Genomic DNA, 27,502 nt, shown 5'->3' with positions numbered 1-27,502 from the left:
ACTCATCTTGCCAGTCTTCCCTGCTTTATTGCTGCAAGCTGACAGCTAGGACCACAAGGAAAACCTGAAGCTGAGCAATTTCAAACACAGGAAAACACCTCCATGCATCTCCCCAGAAGGTTATAGAAAAGATTCAGGAATCAAAACAATAACTGCTTCTCTTGACTACTAGCATAAATCCAATGATGTTTCTATGGGCATATATTTTTATTTTTTTAGTTAGTCTCTCCTATCAGCATGCCCTTGAAATGCACAATCTCCATACCTAGTTTTCCCAGACCTGGACCTGATAAAAAATCCCAGTGTTGGACTTAATGATGGTAAAGGTCTTGTCCAACCAAAATTATTAGAGGAGTCCATGTTTCTATGTAGACTGTGTCTTAGAGCTCAACCTATCCAGAAATTTCTAACTGAGGAAATATAAATCCCACATGGGAAGAAGGTAAAATAGTGTCTTAACCCAACACAAGTGTGGGGACAGAAGTCCACTGGGACCTCAAGATCTTAAGAGGCAGAAAAACACAAGGGCTGTCTGCTATAATGAATCAACACCTCAAAGACCTTCTCCTTGTCCTTCTCCTCTTGAGAAGCAACCACTGGGGAGTGGTGTTTTCCTAGGACTCATGTGTGGTGTCCTCAGGCTACATGATCCATTTGTACACCAGTATGAAGAACATTATCCCGAAAGGGAACATAAAAAATAGGGGAGATTTACAGAGAGGGTAAAAGATTAGAAGAGCTGGAAAACACATAGTGGAAAATAGAGCCATGGGAATTTGATACAACAGTCCCACAGTTTATAGTGTCACAACAGCCTCCAGAAATGCCCTGCAAAAGTGTCCCACAGAGAACTGTGTTAGGCTTTAAGGACAGCCGTGGCTGACGGTCCACTGGGCTCTTTGGTTTCAGCCAAGAAGACAGGTTTGGGGACACAAGTGTTATCTTTGGTGACACGATAAAGGCGCTGCTCTCAAACCAGGAAATCTAACAGCTGCAGAACTCCTGACTGTAGGCAGGGCACAAATTACTTAGGAGCCTAATTTTGTGTGTAAATGGCAATTAGTGCCTTAGATCACTCAGGCTGGAAGATTTCACAGTGAACCATCTGCAGTGCACAGAAGCAGTAGTCCCAAGCCACAGATTTTTTTGGCTCACCCATGGAAACTCAACTGTTTGGGAGCAGGGTATCTCTTTCTACTGTGTAGGAAGAAGCTGTTTGTGAACTCACGTTCCAGTGATGAGCTCATGCTGGCTCTATATCAGTGATTTGTACGGAATTATTCCTGGTTTACCACATTGTAAAGAGGACAATCTGTCTCACTGTGATGAATGTGTAAAAAGTAACAACCCTGAGGATGCCACCATGCCCTGCCACCTGCATCTCCTGTGCTTGAGAGACAAGCCCTGAAGAGGAATACCTACTGAACAGCTTCTACCTCACACTATGTACCATAATAAAAAACTCTGCTGTCTTATTTATGTTGCCAAATAAACATAAAAGCTTATAAAAAAACCTGTCTTGGCATTGTCTAATAACAAGCTTTTTAGAGGCCTATATTTTTCCATAGCTGCAACTCTTTAAAAAAACTAATGCTTTGTTTTGACTTGACTAAGGGCTGGGGTGGGTAGGTGGGTGGCCTGAAATCCATATGGGCAGCTTTAATTACTTTAGTCACACCATCAACTTCAAGTTACCACTCTCTGTTTTTTCCTGTTAGTACTGTGAGAACCTTAGAATGAAAAAAAAAATATATATATATATATATTTCCCAGTTTAATTACAAACTACTTTTACACAATGTTTCCTTTTCCAGAGATTCTCAGCTCATGAGGTGCTTGCTGCCTGGGGACTGGTTTCTCTAAGTTTTTTAGAAATAAAGAGCTCAGCATGTTTTGTTTAGTTATTCTCTCACTGACTTGAAATAATACTTAGTGATTTCACTTTTCTGTGGTCTTGCTTATTGAGTTACATATGTCAGTAGCTGGATGGACATCTTAAAGAAAACCCTGCTCAAGGGTTGGTCCAATACCCTCACATAGTGCCGTGCAGTCTTACACTTCTGAAGATGCTCTCTGACACACTATAAAAGCAACAACAGACCAGTTCTTGAATGGTGCCTTTTCAAGAGGGTGTGATGTAGACTGCACATGGTGCCAGCAAGCGTGGGGAACAGTGTCCAACAGGGACACTCCTCAAACAGGGGACCCCTCAAACTTATGACTGCCAAAGTGGAGTTTCCATGTGCTTTGCCAAAAGGAACTGCTTGAGAGGTCACCTGTAAGCCAGACCCTTCCTACACCATCTTCAGCCAGCTCCAAAGCATACACTAAACTCAATATGCCAAATTATAAAGACAGCTTGCAGGGCAACGGGGAGCCGGGGGATTTAAGGTCCTTTGGTAGTGTGCTTTACCCCATGCACTGAAGCAGAAAGACTGATGTGAAACTGCTTTGTTTATCTGCATATGTTTTAGCAAGGTATAAGCACTTGTTTGAGTCCCTGTGTATCAAGCAATGTTGGTGGGGTGGAGGCCACAGGGTGCCCTGTGTCAGATCATGGTCCAGCCAGATTAGCAATGGAGGTCACCAATCCATTGTGTCCCAGTGCTGCAGCCAGCCAGAAGAGGTTATGGAGCCTCTGCTTAAGAAAGGGAAGCAGCTGCTCCTGGAGCATGAGGTAGCAGAGAAAGAAGCACAAGTGAAGGTGTACCAGGAGACATTCGAACAGGAGCACAAGACACTCAAGTTAGAGCAAGTGACATGCCAGAGCAAGAGGAGGTGCAAGAGGAGACAGGACTCTGGAGGGAATGCAGCCCATGGAGAAATCCAGTCTGGGGCAACTGAATAAGAAAAAGAAGCACTAAAAGCAAAGGAACCACAATACACAAACTCCAGAATCCTGTGTCACCCCTCATCTCACTGAGGGGACTGAGCATAGTGTGTGGCTAGGATACTGGTGACCAACACAGAGGAGGAGAAGTATCCAGAGGGAAGGTGGGATATGTTCATTAAGCACTTGTTGCTTTGTCTTTTTTATTACTCAGTTACAGAAAGAGTAATTAAAAGTTTATGTTAATTGGCAATATTTTCTGTTAAATTCCCTTAATCCAAGACTGGATGTTTTGCCCACAACAGCATGTCAACCATCACTGCGTTTATGTGTATGCCTACATACAGGTGAACACGTAATTGCATATTGTAGGGCACACAATTGCACATGGCATACATATATAAGGTTTTGATAAGGTCTTATATGTAACGTCTTTGAAGATAAATGCTGCTATTTTTAATAATCTTTCAGTTCTTCCTTGACAGTCTTCTAGCTAAGCAACTATATGTATTTTTGTTGCCTAGTGGGTTTGATTTCTAGTTCTGCAGAGGGCACAGGAGCCACAGGCTATGCATCTGTGGTGGATGTGGAATATTTGCACCAATATTTGATGTGGTGCTTACCATCTGCAGTGGCCTTTGAACAAGCAGTGGAACAAGAGAGACTGCTGCTTAGACTGTGTTGTGGAACATTGGGGCACACAGAAGACAGGCACAGGACAGATTATTTTTGCAACCCTGCTGTTCAGTCAGTCTCAGTTATTGCTTATATTATCATATACAACCTGTTACAGGGAAGGAGAAATCCCTAGGTTTCATCAGCCTTGCCTTCAGAGGTTGGTAAGTTTTTATCAGGAACCAGATGGAAGGCGAAGAGGAGCATTCGAGAACCTACATGCAGGGAAAACAGTACCACAGCAGTCAACTTGTCCTCATACCAGAGGCAGCACATGTTTCCTGACTGTGCTGACAAAATAAGAAGCAGGGTGTTAGGCCAAGTGCCCCAACACCACAATGCCCCAGCTCCATGCCTCCACTTCCCTCCTGCCCCAGGGCTCGTGGCTGAGGTCTGAAGCATCAATGAGAACGGTGCCTGGGCTGCTGGCCCGTGGCAGGCAGGTGAGGAACCACTGGCTGGACACTCCCAGGAGCTTGGTGGGACTGCTGATTTGTCTGTGGGGGGAGACCAAGAGAGGTCCTAGATGTTGTCTAGTCTTGCAGGTTGGGTATATTAGGCACAGTGGATAGAGCTGGGACACAAGCTATGTGTAAAATTGTTTCCCCAAAATTGTACTGGTTTACTGGAAGGTGTCCCCGCTCATGGCAAGAGGTTTGCAACTAGATCATCTTTAAGATCCCTCTGACCCAAACAATTTTACAATTCTTTGATACCTGTAATCTGTCTGTGGTGTAGCTAATACTAGCCAGTAGGGTGCCTTAATAGAGAAAAAACTTACAAGTTATTAATAAACAGTGTTGTTGTAAAAGCAGCACCAAATAAAAATTGCTAAATTTAGTCAAGGAAGTAATTTTAAGGTCTGATCGGTTTTGCTACTAGCAGTCAAATATTAAGTTAATGAATTGGTGTGGACATTCTTGCTTGTCTGGAAGGTCAAGCAAAATGCCAGGCTGTGTCAAGCAATGTTTTTGTGTGTTACCAGGGGACCCAGGAGGAATCAGAGGCAAAGGTGATTCCCAGGCTGGGCAGCACCATTTCTGACACAGTGTCACAGCATCCCACAAGGTTTTCTGGCTTGTTTAAATGTGGAAGGTGTGCCAGTGGAAATGCCAGAACACATCAGCAATCACAGTGTGATCCATTCTGACAACTTTATAATGTAGTTTTCATATATGCAGACTGCCTAATGCAAAGAAGCCTTCAGCTTCACTTCCACTGGCAAGTTACTTTTGTAAAGCTTTGTAGCTGTTTTGGCTACTGTTTCAAAGGGAACAACTTTTGGGAAGAAAATACACTGAGAATTATCACCCCGACAGTTTGTATTGCACATTTCTTGCCTGAGCTATCTTGAAATCTTGCAGAAAATTTATTACACATGTACACTTGCTACCATCTCATTTTCCCTTTTCAGAATCTCTGAAAAAATTCTGTTAAAAATCACAAATAAGATAACTGGTAATTATTACATTCATGTAGAACTATTGGGTTGGGTTTTTTTCCAAAATTGGGAATTCTTTTAATTATATTTCTCTAATTTTTAAACCACTAGCTTTCACATTTTAAAGCTCTTCTCATTAATCACCAGGGAAACATACTCCAAATAAATAAAAAGAAAGCTGGCCCTTGGTTAAGCCCATAACACAAAACCTCTGACTGTTGAGAAACTCCCAAATAAAGAAAAAAAAAAAACCAAAGAAAATAAAGAAACCCACCCTGGCAAGCTCTTGATGAATAAAACTGGCAGGTCTGTGAGAAAGGCTGAAGCAAAGACAGCTTCATCTAGATCTAAGACAGCACTGAGTCTCAGACTGGCCTACAAAGGTAACAGGAACAGCCTGTAAATCTATTTTCTGATTAAAGAAGACCTTGTCCTTCAGGGCCTAGGATATCTCTGTAAAACCATTTCATTACATAAATCCACCTTAGTTGTCAGCAAGATATACCTGTAATCACACAGCTTTGTAGAGATTATTCAAATCAGAAACAGGAGTTTAAGGAACTCCAGGAAAAAAATTCACTCTTCATAAGCATATCTGGGGAAACAGTTTAGTTTTAGCTTGCTGTGATTCTCAGGGATCCTAAAGAAGATGTCTGAGTCTTAGTAACATCCTGTTCCCCATCCAGAACAAAAGCTAAGAGGAAAGCATAAGGCATTCCTCTCAAAGGCCTAGCAGACCACAGATATATCATTCAAAATGTGCTCCAAGGTGCAATCGGGTCAACAAATCTATCATCACGCACCCAATAAAAATCTTCTGTCCTTACATCTCCTCTCAATTTTCTTTCATTTTTTCTTTCTCAGTCACTCAGTAACTCCCCTATTTTTTTCCCTCACCTCATTATCTCAAACTTCCTCATTCTTATTCCATTTTCCCATCTGATTTCTTCAAAAGATCCTTCACTGTTGTCCTCCCTTCATTTTTTTCCCTGCACAATTCACCTCATGCCACCCCACAGCTCTTCTGCTGCTCTGGGTGTGGCAGGCTTGGATTCTGAAGCAGGATCTTACAGGGTTGCATCTTTAAATAATTTTTTTCTGGATGTTCTACTGAGGAAATATATCTTCTGCACAGGCATATATTCTCCCTTCATCTCCCATCAGGTTTCTGTGTGCTCTCTGCCTTGCAGAGTTGGCTTCCATTTTTTAGGCACCCTTCTGTGCAAGTACAGACATTTTACTTACCGAATCAGAGAATGGTCATGGTTGGAAACGACCTTTAAGATCATCTATTTCAACCATCAGTCCTACACCACCTTAACCACTAAATTATCTTCCAAAGTGCCACATCTACCCCTTTTTTTGAATATCCCCAGGGATGGTGACTCCACCACCTCCTTTGAGGTTCCAATGCCTCACCACTCTTTTGGTGAAGACATTTTTCCTGATATCTAATATGAACCTCCCCTTGTACCTATTTCCTCTTGTCCTATCACTAGTCACTAGGGAGAGAAAGTCAACACCCACCTCACTGCAGCCTCCTTTCAGATAGTTGCAGAGAGCAATAAGGTCTCCACTCTACCTCCTCTTCTACAGGCTGAGCAGCCCCAGCTCCTTCAGCCTCTCCTTGTAAGACCTGTTCTCCAGACCCTTAATTAGCCAAGGTGCCCTTCCCTGCTCCCTCTCCATCACCTCAATGTCCTTTCCATACTGCAGCGCCCAAAACTGCACACAGTGCTCCCGGTGTGGCCTCACCAAGGCTGAGGTCTGCTTCCCAGGTCGGAAATTTAATATAATTAATACACAGTATATTAATATAACAGTTATAATAATATAATAATTAATATAAATCTCAAAAACAACCATTGATTTGCTGCGGTTATTTCCTTTCCAAATATTGTCAAGCATTTGGCACTTCTGTGGCCTTCCAAATGATGGCACATATGCCCACAGGACCCACATGACAGATCATGAGGGTTATGTAGCTTGATTTAGCTTATCTCCTCAAGTCTGTGTCAGCAGAACTGAGAGCTCATCTTGACATCCTGGATGAGGTACCCTAAGTAGGTTAACTATCTGCCTCCACTTACAATGCAGCATCTGCCAGTGAATGTTTAGCATCTGGTGTTTATCCATTTGAGGCTGTGGTAATTATTTGTAGCTCAGACCAAGGAGTTCATACTCAAGAGACTGTGGCAGCCTTTACCAAATCAAAATGTACCAAGAGAAGAGGACCAGGAAGAAGCTGTCAGGATCAGTGCATTGCCCATGAATGCCCTAGGCTCCATTCCTGTGCCTACTTGGGAATATCAAAATAGCACCTAAAGGCCCACCCAGAGTGAAGGGCTAACTGTGCTAGATGACACACAAACATACTGCTGAGGACAGTCTGTGGCACAAAATGTTGAGGACTGACACAGATTAGACAAGGGGAAAAGAAAGCATTATATTTCCCAGATCAAAGATGTGAACTAAAACAGTATCTGTGACTTATCAAGGTCACTCAAGAATTGAGCAACAGATATGAGAACAGAAATTTCTATTTTTCTGAGTCATGGCTCAGTGCCTCAGTCACAAGGCCATCCTTCATCTCTCACTCCTACCCCAAGGGAAGAACATGTCGTTCTTATTTGCTTACCTATCAGCAGTCCTATCTACAGGCAACTGGGTTCTTCTAAGTGAGCAGGGTAACAGGAAGAGCAAAGTTGCAGTAAGGGAGACACATGAGATCTTGCCTCCCTGCTGGAGGCACATGACACAGCTGGTGTGCATTAGGAAGGCTGCCTGATTCCTATGGCACCCTCAGATATCATGCCTCATGAAGACGACAGAGACAAGGAGAATCTGCAGCCCGATCCCCCCCAGATTAGGTTTCTGAACATTTCCTTGATGGCATGTGGAGAGAATCTGAAGGAGAGCTCAACAGCACAGATATTTTCCTGGCAAGGGGATGAACCTTTGAAGCTCTCAAGTGGTCCCAGAATAAACTTCACGACTTGGGAATGAACGCTATGTGCTGACAACGTCATCAGTTCACGGCTTGAAAGGCAACCTTCAGGGCAGCTTTCCTAGTGCCCACTGCAGTGCTGTGATACAGCCAGATTTTCTGGAAAGAACAGAAAGGATTGGGTGGGATGCTTCCGTGGGATGCTTCCGTGGGATGCCTCTGTGGGCATGCACAGTAGTGGGGCCATCAGCTTGGGCATCAAGCAGTGGGAGGCACTCACCCCTGAGAGGCAAATGTGAGTCAGAACTTTCTGGTAGGCATAATCCTCCTTCACTTAGTGCCTCTAGATGGGGTCCAGAAACCTGGAATCTCACTGCAGGTGTAATGGAGAGATAACGAAACCACTGAGAAACAATATGAGAGAAGAATGCAACAAACACTGTGACCCAGTTCAGCCTGGTACAGCACAAACAGTGGAAGGCCTTACAGATATCTCAAATAACCACATAATGAAAAAGTAGCATCTCATATTAAGTTATTCTTCACAAAAGATAGCCAGGGATTTAAAGAGAAGAAGGCACTGGTCAGACAGATGGTTTGGGATGCACTCTGGCTAAGGAGCAGTGAAAGCTTTTAAAAAAGTTATTCCGATGAAGGTAGATATAGGGGGAACATCCTGGCTCTACTGAAACTCAAGACAGAGAAAGACTTCACTGAAGTCTAAGTTTGGCTGTGCTTGTAAGCCTGCAGAAACTGGTTTTGCTCATAGTCTCACCATGGTGGATATATGGTACTGCCATGAATTTCAAAAACATCTTGATCTGTTGATGACAAAACCTTCTGCTAGATAGAAAGTACAAATTTATATGTAGCACCATCTCCAAAACCTTTGAAGCCCTGAGGTAGTTTTTGGCTTCAGAGAGAAAAGCTGAACAAGCACAGCTTCCCATGTTCCACCACGTGGTCCTGTTAACCTCTTCTTAAATATCTTGAAGCAAAGCTTATTATTCTGCATGAGGACAGGCACCAGCCCGTTCTCTCACTCTTACCAGGTCCCAGGCAGTGGCAGTGCAGTAGAAGCAATAGCAGGAACTACTGGATTGGGGAAGAGTGGCCGGAAAGGTGTCCAGCAGAAAAGCACCTGGGGGTGTTGGTTGACAGCCAGCTGGGTATGAGCCAGCAGTCCAGGTGACCAAGAAGACATCCTGGCTTTTATAAGAAAATACGTGGCCATCAGGATTAGGGAAGTGACATTAGGAAAAAATTCTTCACTGAAAGGGTTGTCAGACACTGGAACAGGCTGCCCTGGGAAGTGGTCAAGTCACTGTTCCCGAAGGTATTTACAAGACACATAAATGCGGTGCTTAGGGATGTGGCTTAGTGGTGGACTTGGAAGTGCTAGGTTAATGGTTGGACTTGATGAACTTAAAGGTCTTCTCCACCCTAAAAGATTCTATGATTTCAACTGCTGTCTGTCTACAGGGCTGTTCCTGGATCTCAGGACATTTTCTGATAGTGGGAAAGCAGAAGGAGCCGTGGGGCAAGACAGTCTCTCTTCAACAGAGAGCCCCACTCAGCTGCTGGCTTTGCCCAGTTGGATATCCAAGTTCGTGACCATTTTTCCTTCCTGCAGGGGGAAGAGGAGTAAAGGCACTATTATTGTCTTACTCATATCTGCCCCCAGTTTTAGGAACAGATCAATAATTGCAATCAAAGCCACAAGGAAGAAAGCTGGTACCAGATGAGATGGGTAGGTTTTTGCAATTAATAGGAATCCTGGGGTCTCCCCACTGTGTCTAGCTTTTATCCCTGCAGATTCTCCCACCTGGTGGAAAACAATGTAGGAGAGCATGACAGAGGAGCCATACATTACTGCTGACAAACACGTACAGATATTGTGTCTGCCTGCCACCACATTCTCAAGCAGACTTAACCTTTGCTGGAGTTTAGTTCACTACTTGTCCCCTTCCTCTTTCTTATGCCGAGTCCCCATACCGTAAGGTGATGCATTGCCACATCACCACATACTCATTAAAACCTGTGATGACAGTCTCCAGAGCCAGTGAACTCCCACAGCTACATTAATCACAGTTCAGAGAAGAGATATCAGGAAAGCAGCAGCTGGAAATCACCGACAGAGAAGACAGCAAGCAGCCTGATGAAAGAGGCCATGCAGGAATACAAGTGCAGGGAGGAGAGGAGTACGTCACAGGATCCCCACTTTCGACCACTGGGCCTTGCTGTTTTCATGATGTGATACCTCAGATAAAAGGGGATGAGCCCACATCAGTCATTCAGCTAACAGGGAAGAAGAAGAATCCCCCTGAACAAAGAAGCAAGCTTTTCATGAAGCTTTGCAAGGGAGCAGATGATGTATGAAGTAGGCTTCCCTTTAATTATCTTGCCACTAAAGAAAGTGCTAACTCACCAGGGGGTAAGACTGAGGCTTGGTAGTGGAGATAGTGAGATCTGAGCCCTCAAATCTTCACCGTGGTGTCTGAGTTCCTTAGCTGGCAGATGGCTCCCAGCTTTTTCAAAAAGTCTGTGATACAAAGCAGGCAGAAAGCTGATCAAAAGGACACTGCTTCAGTGTGTAGCAGTGCCTCTTAGCAATCCAGTCTTCATGAAAAAACAAAAAAACAAACAAACAAAAAGCCCCACAGCTTTCTGCTTTTCCTTTATCATCAACTAAAAATTGGACAAATTTTGTATATGCCTTTTTTTCCCCTCCTTCCACTTATCTAAATTAAATAGCAGTTTCTTTCTCCCTCTCCTTTTTGTTGCTACTGGCAAGCAGAAATGTAGGCAAGTATTTTTTTCCAGTGAATATTTTTACAGAATTTTGTAGAAAACCTTTAATGTCCTACCAAGCAGCTGTGGTTGCTGGACAAAAGGTTCATTGCCACTCACATCAAACACCTAGCCTTAAGTCTCTTGCTATTTAGGAGCAGATAACGGAGAGCTCATCGAAATCTCTGGCCACTATGCAGTCTCCATGGGACATATACCTATGGCACAGGTAGCAAAAAGCCTTATCTAAAAAAGGATAACTTTAAAAAGTTATCCTTTTGATAACACTCTCTTTGGATCCATTTTAGTCTTTCTAAAAGGTGATGGTTAGCTGGGTAAAAGGACAGCTTATGTTATCTTGCCCTGCACACTTTCCTCTGAGACAAATATTGTCTTGATTCACCAGAAGATCTGGTCCATTATGATTAATAATTTCTCAAGACACTCAGGGCACTGACCTAGTTATGCATAACTAAGTGATAGATAAAGAACTTACAAAGAACTGCTGCCACTGCACCAAAAGTTACATCTGTATAAATAGAACAGTGACAGGAAGATTGTGAAAGGCAAGAATCTCTGCAAGTTGCTGAAGAGTCAAGCATCATGTTCACCATATCACAGTTGCTTCTGAGACTACCTCCTCGGAAAGACACACATACAAGAAAGGTCTCCATTTTCATCATAACTTAAACACACGGAAGTTCTAATATTTCAGAGAAAGTCTCCCTACTCAAAACACAAGGCTTGCACAAGCCTGATCACCCAGAAGGCTGGAGTGGCATTGACAGACCCTTTCAACACTACACATTTTGTTTCTGGAGACAGAACAATTACAGCAGAGTGTGAATAATGTATAATTAGCTGATTTTTCAAATCAAAGCACATGCAGACATGAGCTGCAGCTCACTCTGCCTGTTGAAGCATATGCACATGTGAGTTTCCTTGCATTATCAATCCCCCCAGAATAGTAATTTCGTATCATCTCAACAGCCTTGCATAGCAACTGCAGTATCCACTGCCTTCGCTTTCTTCTCTCCAGCCCTTTTTCTCTTCCATGTGTTACAGTGGTGGGAGCTGTGTCTGACCCACTGGCTCCCACGACAACACAAGAGGTTTGTGTGACCCCTGTCTCCCAGATGGTCTCCAGAAAACCACAGCTGGAAGCTCACCAGCAGTGCCTATCATGGAGTTGGGGGGGGGGCACAGGGGAGACAGTGCTGCAGAGAAAGAGCAAAAGCTGCCTGCTGAGGGGAGCACAGGATGGGAATTAAATGCATGAGTTTTAGCCTTGATAAGCAAGATCTGGCAAGTCTGTCATATGAGTTTCTATCCACTCATATACAAGGTTTATATCAACAAACCTGCTGAGGGCTCTCCTACAACCCTGTTCCCCAGTTGTACATACATACTGCCTCAGCTGGGGTAACTAATTTCTTTTATGTTCATCCTAATCACCCCTGTGCTGTGGCTGTGGTGATCCACAACCATGAGGGCTGTGACCGACATGGATGGAGCAAATGGAGAACCATGAGAAATAAGTGTGCAGAGGCCTGAGGCAGAGTATTCAAGACATGTGCTTCAGCTGGCAAGGAGAAGAAGGGAGTGAAGAGGACATGAGTAATCTTGACAGAAGCCAACTGAAATGGAAGTGGAAACTGAATCAAGGAGGAAACAATAGCAGAGACACTGGCCTTGTAGTAGGGACCTGGTAGACAATCTGTTCTACTACAGGCTTCCCCAGTGACTTCCCCTAAAGATGACCTTAGGGCATGTCATCCCATCATCTTGAACCTTAGTTCCTCTTCTGTAAAAAAGTTTCAGTCAGAGGAACTGTTACAAAATGTCATGAGGACCATAAATACAGCATGGCAACCACCTTGCAAGTGATTAAAACCAGGCTGAACAACATACAGAAAAAAAAAAAAAAAGGCTATCATCTGAACAGCCTCAACAGAGTCACAGTTCATGGGGGAATGCAAACAGAAACAGACTGGGAGAGAGTTGGGGCTGTTTCTGCATGTCTCAGCAACTGGTCTACACACAGGGCATGCTGCTACCATACCTTCAAGAAGCTCTTTTGACTCATCTGTGGGCAGCAGCCTTACAGGGCTGCATCTCCAATTTGCAAATGTGGTGTTATCTCATGTCCTTCAGTACCAGAGAAGGATAAGGGCTTTCTGCTGAAATAATATTTTCCTTTCCCTGCTGTCATTCTCTCTCCCCCAAGTGTTTTCTACTGAATAATAGTTTTGCAACCGGAGTTGTACTGGTGTGGCTGAAGACATCGGTAATTTAGGTAAAGTGTAGACCTCTTGGATATGGATGCCACCAAATTGATTTGATATTAGGCAAATACAGCCCCAGAAACCTCTTGGTCACTGAGTGCTATCACAGGAATCCGCAGTACGAAATGTCTTTCGAGTGAAAATCTCTTAAAGCATGCTGGCCTCCTTCCCTCACCTCTCCCATTAGAGACTGTTCCTGAACCTAATTGCTCTGATGGCTAGAAGTTTTCTTCTCATTTCCAGGCTAGATTCCTTTATGGTCAGTTTATACCCATTTGTTCTTGTAATACAATCTTCCTTCAGCTTTAATGACTTCTGATTTTTACACCCTGTTCATTTACTTATTCACCCATAAATACAGCTTCTCTCAGACTTCATTTGGCTGGCTGAAAAAGCCAGTCTTTCCTAGTCTTTCCACATAGTCTCCCTGCTCCTGGTATCCCCTACTTGCTCTTCTTTTCACCAGTTCCCATTGGAACACATATTTCTAGTAAGTAGGCAACAAGCATTGCACTCCATTTTTCAGGTGAGATCTCTTCTGATTCCTGCATGCCACTATTCACTCTTCCTTCTCTCTCTGGTTACATTCAAAGGTATTATTTGCCTTTTCACAACTGCAACATATCAGAGCTCACAGTCACTGTGAAATACATTACTAAGTGCAAGTTTTTGTCCTCCTCTGGCACTTCCACCTTTTGAGCCACCACAGAGCTGCTCTTACGGATGCTAATACATTTCAGTATATTAAAGTTAATGCACTTGCAAAGACAGTTCTTGAATTCCATTCTTCCAACCTGAGACCTTCGCTTCCCATACAACCATCTTCCCATCAACTAGCCCTGCATCTGCCTTCAAACTTTTTCATAACTTCTATTTAATTTACCATATGCTACTGCGTCAAGTACTTCATTGTTATCTGGATAGATATGATCTCTATCATTTCCTCAATCCAAAACAGTTGCCTTATCAAAGAGAAATATCCAGTCTTTCTGGCATGCTCTGCCTTCAACAAACTAATATTGCACCGAACCTCATTGTTAATTTGTCTCTGTGCTTATTTATTTATTTATTATTATTATTCCCTCCTGCAGACTGGCTTTATGAAGTATGGTGGTCAGAAGAATGGGTCTGCATTTCCCTAGATTACATCCTTTTCTTTTTCTTAGAGATAGCAGAAGTAGTGCATCTGTTATTATGCAGTCAGACAGTGCCACCACCAACTTGATAGATTAATTAAAAATCCACCCTGGAAGACTTGCCATTTCATATGCCAGCAATTTCAATATTCTGAGATATTCTGGTCCCTGTGACTGGAGCTGATCAAGATGCTTACGTTCGTGTTTCACCTTGAAGGTATTAATTTCCTTTTCTATACACACAGTGCTTGCCCTGTGTTCCCCATTGTCAGAATTACTGAAAACTGAAGTGTTACTTGTTTAATTAATGCTGTCTTGGGTCTCACCTCTGATCCCCTCATCACTTTCCCCAAGCACGCACAGGACCTTTCCACATCATGTCACAGTGGAATCTGTTGTTGGTGGTGGTTTTTTAACTTGACCTCACAAGGTTTATCTCAAGGTGGCCTTTGATCGGTCTTAATGAATTCTTATAGTTTTAGCCTCCTTGACACCCCTCCTCCCCCTCCCCAGCAACATGACCTGCTGCTTGCTTCTGATGCACTCTGTGCTTTCTGGGCTCACATTGCTATAAATGTACCACTGACAGAATAAGTTTGGAGCCAATATGAGAGATGCCACAGAGTCTTGCATGGGTTTAACATTAGTCATGTTGCAAACTATTAAAAATTTAACTTGGGCAACAAGTGTATGAAGATAAATCCTTCACTGAGATTTAAATGAAGGCACTTCACACCCATGACACGGTGGCTCTGGGTCAGGGAGAAAGAAGCATTTTCTCTCCTTGCCAGCTCTACACGTTCGCTTATTTTGTAGATCGCCTCTTTTGTATTTTTAGAAGTGGATGTTGCTAAGGCAACCAAACTAGCTGAACATTTTGTTTCCCTAAGAACAATACATGTTTAAATATTCAGGCAATTTGCCATTGTTCTGCTGGAATGGTGAGATCAGTCAGATTATCCAGACCAGATGAGGGAAGTTTAGGTTGGCTTTCTATTACATTAGAAGCCTTCAGTGTGCTGACAGCCATTCAACAGCTCTGTCCAAGGAGGAACAACATACAGCAGACACACAGACTCTCCCTAAATGGGAGAAATGTATAGTTTTATTCCCTTCTGTTACATTCCCCACAATAAATCTGAGCACATATATATTTCCAGATAGCCATAACACAAGGTATGCTCACTCTTGTGTTGAGGCTGACACAGGACCTGCTCATGCTCTGACAGTGCAGCATCACCTGATGATAGTATCATACAGGTCAGAAGGGGCAAATAAAAGATCTATCTTAACTATCACATCCTTCCTTCTTGTCTAGCCTGTGGCTATTAGGTACATGTTTCAAGGATCTGGAAAAGATTTTGACTATTCTTGCAGAGCCAGCTGGTACCCCTAAAACTGGGCTGGTGATGGGATCCTGCAAATGACTCTCAGGTACCTGTACGAAGCTCATCATCCTGGCTTCCCAGATGACTTTGCACTGGAACAGATTACAAGGGGCTGGCAAAGCCCATCCCACTGGCTGGTCTGTTATGGCAGGAACTGCCAGCCTCTGTGTGGCCTGTAGCAAACTGCAGTGTCTGTGCCCCATGAAAGGGTCAGAAACATGCACTGAGATGGAGATAACTTGAAGTCTGGTTTTGATTTTGACACTAACACTTCCTGGGATGATCACTGAGTGTGCTCAGCTTCACTTTACCACTGGCATTGTGAGATGGCTAAAACTACAAAAACCTGAAGAAAATATGGCTTAAAAATGGTTTAGGAAAAAGTGCCAAATACTACTATAATGCTGAAAAAAGCAGGGGAGAAGAGGGGAGGGAAGAAATAAAGGAGATTTAAAGTCTGAAACTGGTCAGCATACGAGACTGAAAAAGGCACAGAGGCACAATAAGGCATGTCACAGTCAAGAAAGGGGATGTACTCCCAGGGCTGATCTCTAATCCAGAAGCAGGGAGCAGCCTGATACTAAAGGAGGGAAGGTGCAGAGGAGAGTCATGCTGGGAAATACAGTGAGGAATACAGGGCTGCAGCTACTGTCAGTGACAGCAGAGATGTTGTGCAGTGGAGCAGACACTCCTCCACTGAGTGACACACAGCACATGCCTGACTGACTGGTGTTACTATGGGATGGAGCTATTTATCCTTTCCAATACATCTAGCTCTGGAAATGTGCAACACCTTCTTCCTTCTAAACACACCATGAGAGGTGAGCACTACAATGTTAGCACTGGATCGCAAGTTATGAATCTAAAAAGAGAACTTTAGAAGCTTCTCTGTTTTTCATCATTTGGCAGTTTCTGTGTATATATTTGTGCTGATCTCTGTCTTTGCCTTTAAAAACAATTGAAGCACCTCACCTTGAGCATTCAAATACTTAAACCTAACAACTAATGAGTTCAAAGAGATCTGTGTTGTTCAAAGAGCAATAGCAAGGTCTCCTATTTTATCCAGGCCAGATCCAAGCATACCAACCAGTAATAGAAATGCTCTGGGATTACCAAAGACACTGAGTTTAAAACTCAGTGTTGCCAGGAAGAATTTTCAGGAAACTAGCTGGCTCCTAGGATGATGGACATTAGGCAAAGTCTGAATAACCAGAAAAATGAATGGAAGCATGGATTAACCTGACATAGACATCCGAGCCATAGAAGAGCCATATGAGCCATAAAAATCCTAGCCTCAACACAAGCTAATATGCTTGGTTCTTTCTACCCCACCCTTCTTCCTGAAAAACTAGAAGAACTCTCAGAATAAATGTGGCCTGGGATGGGTACACATCACATCACTGGCAATTAAACTGCTGCCAAGAATATAATTTGGGATGATTTCCATTATGTCTCTCCATTACAGCTCTCACTCTCCCTGCAGACTGGACTGCTTACCTGACCAGGATCCTCAAGATAATGGCCTAGCCAAGACATGAGGAGGACTAGGAGGAAGGTCAAAGTCTAAAAGGGCTTATGGGTGAGACTGCTCTTAAGTCAGAGAGAGGGTTCTAGTAATTGCTTAGACCGAGGCAAATGGAAAGAAAAATTTGGCATAAGAGTTACTCAGAGCTCCAGGAATGAGCCAGCTCCAGGGTTCCAATAAGAAGAGGTTGGAGAGAGTTCCAATTCATCACATTGTAATACGACTGCAAAAAAGGTGATATTTTCTACCTTTGCCCATCATCTACTGAAACCTCTGTGCAATGGACACTTGAGCATCCCACTGGGCAGCCCATGGTAAGAGGTGAAACAGAGAAGAAAGAAGTGGAAATCACAGATTGGAGTAGACTGGGACAGGGCACCAAAGGGGTAAAGGACAGAGGAGAAACAGAGGAGACACACAAGGTGTGCTTGTGCACTGCTTCTCAGTGCAACCTATTCTTGGAGCACCATCAAACAACGAAGTCTCTGATCCTTACTGATTATTTAAATGTCAGTGTCTCTTCTCCTGCCAGGTGGTACCTATAAATTATTCAGTCACCCAACTATATTATGTGCCAGAAAGGGAAGACTGAATTAAACAGGACCATAACCCATAAGGGATTCTTTTAATTTCAGAAAGAGCACCTATTGTGTAAGGAATCAGCTACTTTCTCACCATAGCCACGGTCAGGAGAAAGAAAGGGGAAGGTCTGCCAGCAAAACTGTGTTGTATCAGAGCCAACACAGTGGTGCAAACCACAGTGTCAGCTGCACCAGCTACCTCTGGTCAGTCTCTCTGGGGAAAGTGTGGGGAGCCCAGGGATGCTGCAGTCCAGTTTATTGCATGTTAAACAGAATGTGGCCTAAGCCAGGTTTAGTTTCCAGACTGGGCATTGCTGGTGCTTTTACTTATATCACTGTGCAGTTCACTTTTTCTCCATCTGTCTCTTCTTCTTCCCCTGAGAAACAGAGCCTGGTAGTGCCTTTGCAATGTGTGACTTCTTTTCTGGCCTTGGCTTCTCCTCCTGCTCTACAGCTGCTGGCATGACAGCCTGCAAGTGGGTCTGCTTTCAAGTCTGGAGCCTTATGGGAGGCAGCTTTCACTAGGGGGGACTATGATTGTATATATATATGAAAAGTGCCGTCACTGCTGCTCTGATTATTATCTGTATTATATATATGGCTGATACAACTTCTCAGAAAAGGTGATCATGGCCCAGAAAAGGCAGATGGTGCAGAAATGCAAGACATGCACATGTGCCATTTTCAGATCCTATTTGCATTCATCTATGTGAGCTCACTGCGAAGTGGTTTAACCTTTCAGTCAGCTAGGTACAATCCTCTCTCTGAATATGGCACAGAAATGCATGAATAGTCCTCTTGTGACCATTTACCAGTGTACTTGCACCATGAAGAGGCTCTGGGGCCTATGCATGAGGCTGTGAATGATCCATCTAACCAGGGAGAGATACCTCTTTCAGACACAGCAGAAAGGACACTTTCCTTAAAGGAGCAATCAGAAACTGTGCTGAGAAGAGACATTGCTCTGCACTAAGCCTCCAAAACAATTTTTATTATCTGTTTCCTGAGGACAGCGTCTTTCTGTTCAGTTGATACAAGAAAAGCAGCCATGGGCTTAGGGTTTTGTAGGGATGAGCTTACTTCTTCCTCTTTTTTACACACCTGCTCTTCTAATTGCTGTTTTTGACATGCATTTAGGGAACAGGAAGAAGGGGATCAGGAGAAGAGGGGAAGAAACAGCCAAGCTGAAGGCAGATGCTCATGTTAGTCTCATGAAGTAGCTAATCAGACTTTCTTTCTACATTAACTTGAATTTTGCGATACAAAACCAAGCAGCTAAGAATACAGAATTCATACATATAAGAGAGCAACAGGGCAAACTATCTGCAAACCACATAAAAAACCCAAAAAAGGTTGCAAACTCAAACATTAATAGAACGGTTTCCAAGTGAGAACAAAAAGGGAGGCTCGGATTTTACTCTGAATTTCACTATTTCCCTGCTACACGGCCGTACCCCCGATTCCGATGCCGTGAGTAAGAGGCGTTACGTAACCGCGAGCTGCCAGAGATGTGGGGGCAAGAATCCTGTCGGGGAGCAGGTATTAGACTGGGACTCCGAAAATATTGCCATGATTTCCATCACAAATCCACTGAGTCACAGAAATGCTAGGGATTATTCACACTGTGGGAGGAGACAAGGGAGCACAGATCTGGAAGGAGACCTTTCGCATGAGTCAGCTTCTGCTTAAGGCACGAAGGGAGCACTTTCTGGTCTATCTGCAAATAGCCTAAATGTCCTTTCAACTGCTGCATACCATGGACAAATGTTTTCACACCCTCCCCTCCCTCTATCCTAGCTATCTGTGTACAAGGATTCCTTTGGTATCACACCAAAGTAAGTTTGCATCTCCTAGAGCTTTTTTATGCTACACTGATCAAAAAAATTGGCAGCATTTTTATCCTTACATTGGCAGACCAGACTGGAACTTACTGACAGCAGGCCCAGAGCTGAGGACACAGAGAGATGAGAGAGAAGGATCTCCACACGTGAGGGGATCTCCACACAGGCTTGAATAAGCAGCCCTTTGCTTTGATTTCACAGCTATAATAATCTTCTCTTCAAAATGACAGCTTAGGGCTTAACTGCTGAAACACTGTTTTTAGAATCAAATTACTAGAAAGGTCAAAATCATTAACATGTGCTTTAGGAAGGGGGAAAATACCAGGCAAAACTCGTAAACTTCCACTGCTAAAAGATGCCCCCTGGACTAGCAGATGCTATTACTTGCTTCATTTCACTGTAGGCAGAAGGGTGTCCTCTCACCAAAGGAACAGAGAAGGAGGTCATTCTGCTTGGAGGTCTTTCAAAAATATGCATAGCAGGAGGAGTCTCCTGTGACTTTTTATAGAATTTAAAAGGCACAAAACAGTGTTAGAGAAAGTGAATTAATAGATTATGCCCCTCTTAACCTAAGACAGGCCTGGGACAGGCCCAACCTGTATATTCTCTGAAGCATTCTGCACTCCAGGGAATGTTGTCTGTGTTAAAAGCATACGGACTTACTCTTGCTCCTACATCCAGCAGGAGAGTGAATTGAGACTTGATGCTACACCCAAAGGACAAGAATTAAGAAGACAATTTTGCTCAGAACAAAGATCAGAGAAAGGCTCCCCTAATTTCTGATCTACACCTTTGTCTTTCTGATGCATTTGACCATCTCCTCCCATGTATGTAAGGTGCCTCTATATTCCATATCCCAGTGGTGCTCTCTTATCTGTCGTGTGTATGCCTCGATGGATAATATGATTCACCTTGATATGATAGTGCTGATATCTCTAAACTAATCTGGCCCATAAAAAAATCACCTTTCTAATCCTTGAGAATGCCATGTGTATTAGCTGCAGCCTTTCTGGTATGAATCCTCTAGCGTGGATTTGATTTCACACAAGACCTAGCAAGACAGGCCATCCCAGGCTAGGAATTCATATCCTCTACAGCCTCCACTCTTCAGAGAGGCAAGTAACCACTGATTTTCAAATAGGATCCACCTTTATATATATATTTTCCTTTCCAGAGCAGAAAGGTTCAGTCTGGGAATTTGGAGGTCAAATACTTTGGACTGTCTTGCCCTTTGTCTTTTTTTTATTTGTACACCTTTTTCTACAGCACTGCATGTCCACGATCAGTGTTCTCCTTCACTTGCAGCATTAAGTTAAGCTTTTCTACAGCATTTATCCTTAGTCATTTCCCCTTGACCCACAAAAACCTATCACCTGTGTTTAATGAGCCATTCCACTTGGCTGAGGCTCAGGTTGTTAGCCATTGTATTCAGAACTGCTACTCTGCTGCTTTTCCAGTGCTTTTCCACATCCTTCTGCATGTTCTCAGTCAGTGGCCTACTCCCTGCTTCTACATCAGAACTGACCCCTCACTAAGACTATATATACCAGGTTTAAATCCACCTGCAATGCAGTCTGATGGGCAGGCAATATTTCCTCTATTTCTATGGAGACAACCAGACCGGCTTCCAGCTACTCAGAAGAAAATGTATCTCTGGGCCACTGCAGGGCTGAGGACTTGAGAGGTGACTGCCAAAGCTCTACAGCCCTCACCTGAGTGAGCACAGCTTTCCAAAGGACACACTCCAGTACAGCTGCTTGTATTTGCTCTGCCTGGCTTAACCTGACCCAAGGTCATGCAGCAGCAAAAATGTATCCTTCATGCAGTGCACTCCTGTGAGCATTCACCTCTGTTGTGTGCTTTGCATGCTCCATGTAGCATTTGCCACACTTACTCTCACCTTCATTCCAGACCACCGTGGCACAGTCTGACTTTTTTCTGGCTTCCATTACTGCTTTGCATTGCATTGTGTTGGCTACAATACTGTCACTGCAGTCAAGTATTTTGGTTCAACGGCAAAATAAATAAATGTTTGAAGATATGAATTACCCTGATTTACCCTATTAGCCCTGTAAACAAAATGTAAAGCCTTTTGCAAGTGCCTCTACTGGAGAAAAGATGTCAGAAACATAATATTTAGGAAGATGTTGCTCGGGTGATCAGGAATAGCAATCAGCAAGGTTGTCTAGAGGTCACCTTTGGTTTGCCTTCAATGTTTTGGGAGAGTGTTTTAAACTTTCAGGAGTGGGTAGCTGCCTCACCACAGTGCCTCCTTGACTCCAGTCTCTCCATTGGAGACTCTTAACTCTTTAGACCCCGACTAAAGGGGGTCTGTTTGGGCCAGAGTGAAATAACTGCAGTCATGACATTGCTCTCACCTTCCCCTCTAACTACAGATTTCTTTGACAGCAAGTACTCTGGGGGGCATGAGGGCAGTCGAAAGATTGTTTTCACCTGATAATGAGATCAGGACTTTGTGCAGGCATATAAGAGATTCTGTGAAAACACAAGCCTTCTCTGCTCCTCTTTTCCCTCTGAGGACTCTGGCATCTCTATGCAGAATTTCCTCAGGGGATAGGAAGGGTTCAAAAATGAAAGAACTGGCTTCAGGCCAGCAATTGGTCCTTTGCTTCTTCAGACAAACTCCTGAGATGCCCTATATGTGAAGTGAATTGTGGATCTGTACCTCTGAGGGAATTAGAGTTAATAGCTTAATGTTCTCACAGGAAAAAAAAAAAAAAAAGAAAAAAGAAAAAAAGCTATGCAGGCACTTTGAGCAGCCTCACTGCTGGGCTGTGTATTTTCTTAATGCAGTTTCAGGAGACATGGTTGTTAGGGAGAGGGAGTAGGATCCCATTTTGTATGCAGATTTCAGTGCTGAATTGAAGGTCCTACAGTCTCATGATGCCAGGGTAACAGCAGCAGTATCTGGCCTTTCCTGTTGCAGTGATCATCAGATGACCTTGAGATTTACCCAAATGAGTCAGTACAGTTTCTATAAATATGCCATTTTCCAGGACCAGGTTTTCAGCCCTATCAGAGACAATCCTAATGAAGAATCAATTCAGCTGGGCATACCCTCCCTTCTCTCTCACCCTTTCCCTCCCCCCCATCTCTCCCTTCCTCTGGCTTGTAAAAAAAGCTTCTGAGATTTCTCTTTTAGCACTGACCTTCTGAGCTATCTAATGATGAAGATAGGAAGAGGCTGCAACCAGACAGTGAAAAAAGAAAAGCCTTTTGCTAGCAGGGAAATGTGTGAGTAATATACACACTGTTGGACAGTGGCCAAATCACTCTAGTAACGGCTGTTAGTTCCCCTCACCAAGAAAATGATCAAATGAGAAAGAGAAGCTGCAGTCGGGTGTCAGAAATGCTGAGTCGCAGTGGGAAAGTGCCGCATCTGATGGAAATTTACCCAGGAGCCAGTGACCTTCACAGGCTGGGGATGAGGACTTGCAGGGATACCCTGCCCTCATGCTCACGCTGCTGGGCTACCTCCACGTCACCACCCAAGCAGAGCACACCCTGGGAAATGAGGCCAGGAGATGAGTTCAGGAGCTCTGCAAGCTTCCAGACAGAGGGGGCTGGCAGGACACCATCCAAGGCTGGAAATAGGGTACTGGTTACACAGTGTGCAAGAATGGCTGACCCCAGAGCAGTCTATGGTGACTACTTGTCTCAGGTGACTACTTGCCTCAGGTGACTACTTGCTGCTCTGCTGGCCCTTCCCTTGCTGCTTTGGGCACAATGTCTCGAAACGAAACAGTTGGATCCACCTGACCCATGCCTTGGGGCTACCCAACCTGGAGAGGACAGGTAGAAAAGGTGTCTTCACAGCTCCCTGCTTTTAGGGCTGATGTACTCACTGTACCTAGGGTCAGCCTGGAGCCTTCCCAGTGGCTGCTTCAACCCACACATGCCCTGCTGTCATTTGCAAGACGTCTCAGGCACTTTCTCTAAGCAGAGGGCAGGAATACTCCCTCTTCACCCTTCCCAGAAGGTCTGAGGTTTGGGATATCATCAGGCATCTATCTTCCTTTCTCCTCACTCCCAAGTACTGGCACATAGTCAAAGGCTTTGCCTTAAAGTTTGCAGCCTCTCCCTAAAAGAGGATGGGGAGTAGGGGTGTGGGGGTGTAATAAGGCCAGAGGACAAAGGATAAAGAGCAGCAAATAAGGGCTGTAGCTGAAAATAGAGGACAACTACTCACATTGAGCTGGGAGATGATAAAGAAAAGGGAGAAAGAGGTAGTTGGTAATGCAATGATGGGGCTGCTGGCTAGATGGTGCTAGCATATACTGCCGCGACATTGTTACTGCTTTTATTTAGGTTTCATTTCCAATTGCAAGTGCTGAAGAAAATACAGTCTGCTGCTGGTACTGCTAATAGAAAACAGGTAATCACCAGTGAAGTTCTTGTCCTTTTCAAAGACAAAGGAATATAGGAAAGATAATGCTTTTTTTTTTTGGTTGGTTGGTTTCTTTTTACCATGAGGGAACAATAAGCAGACAGCTCAGTCCAGTATTCCTGTGCTGGATAAATAAAATATGATATCTGCCTCATGTCATCCTTAAGATCACTCCTCCTCCTGCTGTGCTGCAGGGACTCGTTCTTAATCCTCTGGACCGTACTGGATGAGGCTCTCTCTCCTGGTTGTGCTGATAGAGCTGGATGCAGTCACCAAGGCAACCGCAGGCTCCGCAGCCCCTGGAAGGAGCCTATCCATGTGGTGAGGGGAAGATTGTGGCTCAAGCACACCCAAGATCCAGCTGCTTTCCTTTTGGACACTGTGCTTTTAGTCTGGCTGTATCCTGCTTGTGGCACAGCACCCACGCTGCCCTGCAGAACATTCCTAAGTCCAGACAGATCCTGTGCCCACTGTGGTGAGGAACCAATGGGCTTCTGGGACACCTGCTGGTGGGTCGGTGCTTGGCACACAGGTTGAGAGAAGTTCAGGTCTGTAGAAGTGCTATTCCCAAACTCCAGAGGTTGGATTAAATGCCTCCTAGCCCTCTTAGTGGATATCTGTGGTGAACAATACTGACCGAGAGTAAATGAGACCTTGAAAGAAGCTCAGACCTAAACCAAACTCCCTGTGTAGCTACAGCTTACAGAGAGCCCAGCAACCACTAGAGGGAACAGAAGGCCACAGTGAATGACAAATTTATAAGATTGCTCTGTAAAACTAATGCAATCAGACAGAAAATACTAGCAGACATTCTCAATTTAAGCAGGAAAATTATACCTGGAATACAGACATCTCCTCGTCTGGTCAGGGGAGAAAGTGGAGACCAGAAATTGAGAGCAAGTAGGAATATCCTATCTTTGCCTCTCATCCAAGTCCCACCATCAACTCTTTCTATAGGCACAGGAATAAAGGGTAAACTTTACATCCAGGCTTTCCTGAACCTATTGATAGGAAACCAGAGTCAGTGGAGAACTAGGCCAATGAAGGCTAATCAGTCTGTTAATGGGTTCCCACCAAGGTCTGGACTCCCAGGAAATTAGGCAAAGTTACAGCCTAGGGCAGTGTATATTGGGGGGAAGAGAAGATACCATCCTTGTCATGTGCATCAAAAAGATCCTAGAAGCATCCCGAACCCTCTCTTTGCAGTGGACATAACATGTTGCACATGGAAGCAGAACCAGATATGTTTGCTGTCCTGGGCTCTTTTCCAGGTGCTTTGTGGACAATGAAGCTCTGCTCTGGGCTGCACTGTCCAGCCAACCTTGCCATATGGGAAAACAAAGCACCAATGCTACCAAGCTAGAAATTGGAAGGAAATTTTTTTCTCAAGAGGTTAGACATAAACTCAGCTTCAGCAGCCACTTATCCAGCACTGAGAGAAATGGGAGCAAACAATGAGACTAAACACTGCAAACCCCTGCTAGTCCTTGACTGTCCTCAGTGTTAGCAAGGGAAGGGCTTCACCAGGCTCTGCTGCTGTCAGCTCCTTCAGAGCTATTCACACTGCCACAGGTGCCCTTTAGCCCATGCTGGGGCAAGAGAAGGGTGCCTACTTCATTCCCTGATACAGTCCTGCTGGATGACGGCAAAGAGCAGCCAGGAGCCAAAATGAATATGGGGACAGAATAATCCTCACAGTAATTCTGCCTAAAGATTAAGGTTGGCTGAATAGTGCTGTGGGAAGAAATTGCACTCTTATTGCCTCTAGTGCCAGTCCTTTCAGCATATCTTTAAATCTTGAGGGCTGTCCCTTTTCCCAGCTGATGGATATATGTGTCTTCATCTTCTCTTTCACCATGTCAGGACAATTGCACTGACTTCAACAGATTCACTTCTGATTCATACTGCTACAATCAAGAGGAGAGGCAGGGTGCCATGTTACTGTTCCCAGGAATGAATGCTGAAGGTCACTTTTGATCTGTGCAACAGCTACAGGGAAATCTCTAGTAGAAACTGTCTCATTATTGCCTTTTGTCCATATGACTCATCTTGATCCTGTTGTTAACTGCTACTAATGTAATTCCTCAGAAATACACTTTTTTTGGATTTTGGCTGCCAGTTTTAGTTCCACCTCCTTCTTATGCACAACTTTTCTTCTAATTCCTGTTGGTGCCACCTTGCCTGGCGTGGAGTGTACCACTTCTCACAAAATCAAATCCCACACATCCCTGTGCAGTGGGTACTGAACAGGCATCAATCATACTGTAGTGGGAAACTTGGTTCAGTGGCCCCCAACTCAGCAAAGCTTTTTCACAGCTCCAAAGCTAACTAATGTGTGTGGTTTTTTTCTGGCCCCTCTTTAGCCCTGAAGGAAGAGGAAAACCTCGGGCTAAATACAGTGGCAGTAAACATGGCTTCATGGCACAGAAGTCGAATGGAACATCATGGTACCAATCCAGTCCAGTTCCCATGACCTCACTTTTCAGGTCTGAAGTTGCCTTTACCAAAGGCAACCATCCACCTTCAGGGCCAGTGCCACTACTCCTGTTGCCTGCCAAACACAGCAGCAGTTCTGCTTTCAGTTCCTTACTCAAAGATCTACTCTCACATACACCACACACAAGTGTATGGACACCTGCACTCATGGCCTGCTTTTTCTTCTCTCCATCTTCACGTGTCAGACTCCCAGAGGTATGGAGACTGACTCACTCCAAGGTCACCAGCCTTGTCCTCCCCATGAGGGAGCAAACCCTTCCCCAGTTCTGAGCAATCCTCCTAGGAGAGGAGTTCTCCTGGGAGAACTTTATCCAGAGCTTGGCTGTAGGCAGGAATGACGTGTCAGGGAAGAAAGCACAACTCCTTTGTCATTGACAGGCAGGCCTCTGGGTTTCCTTTAATGCTGAGATGTGCTGATGCCACGAAACAGTCATGGGAACAATGCAGAGGTCAGGGAAATGCCAGCCTGCAGAGTCAGGTCTTCTATAAGGAGAGAATGACCATTTGCCTCTTTATGGATCCCAGTTCAGGTTTGACACTTGAATCCTGAAAAAACAGCAGGGTGTATGATACCAAGGTCTAGAACTGGATTTCTTCATCGTCTTTTTGGATGGGTTCTTCAGGATTTTTCTGTGAGATTCCACACTGACCAAAGAATAGTGTCATGGAGCTGTTGATTATGTCATAGAGCTGTTGATTCACTTATCAAGGGTGTGGTTAGGAACTCCTCTTGACCTGCTCACCATGGGAAGAGTATTTCTCCAGCAAAATATATTTTCACAGCAAACTAGGCTGACAAAAAGATCCTTCTGTACAGCAGCCTCTTAGCAGCTTAGAAAAGCCCAGCTAGACTTCAGCCATTTCTAGAAGGTCAAATTTTGTAATACTTTAGCCACACAGAGGTTACTGGGAGCTCTGCTCTTTATTTCTATGTGGCCAGGGTTTATTTTAAAGGTATTTAATCTCATCAGAAACCAAAAGCACTTCATATATTCTGTGCACATTGGCCTTACCTACCCATTTAGGGAAATGCTATCTCTGTGGGATGACCATGGACTGACAAGACATCCAGATGCATATAAAATCACCACATCAAGGCCCTAATTTTTCTGAAAATGTTTGCCTCCAAGAACTATGCAAATTAAGCAGTTCAGCTTCC

At 44.1% G+C, this 27,502-nt stretch overlaps 1 long non-coding RNA gene across 11 annotated transcripts in view; it reads right to left on the bottom strand.

Moving 5' to 3' along the window:
• LOC139803196 (uncharacterized) overlaps positions 1–27,502 on the bottom strand; it is a 186,803-nt gene that overhangs the window by 78,984 nt on the left and 80,317 nt on the right. Inside the window, exon 1 of one of the 11 annotated variants that reach the window (XR_011728940.1) lies at positions 7,903–8,141. The exons of 9 other annotated variants lie outside the window; for them this stretch is intronic. This is a non-coding gene — a long non-coding RNA (uncharacterized lncRNA). Of the gene's footprint in view, positions 1–7,584; positions 7,741–7,902; positions 8,142–27,502 lie in introns of those variants that run through there. One more of the 11 variants, XR_011728936.1, reaches the window with a different exon arrangement.

This window comes from Heliangelus exortis, chromosome 1, assembly GCF_036169615.1.
Source record: "Heliangelus exortis chromosome 1, bHelExo1.hap1, whole genome shotgun sequence".
NCBI lineage: Eukaryota > Metazoa > Chordata > Aves > Apodiformes > Trochilidae > Heliangelus > Heliangelus exortis.
The sequence above is the reverse complement of the archived record's forward strand: the minus strand, read 5'-3'. Positions and strand labels throughout refer to the sequence as shown.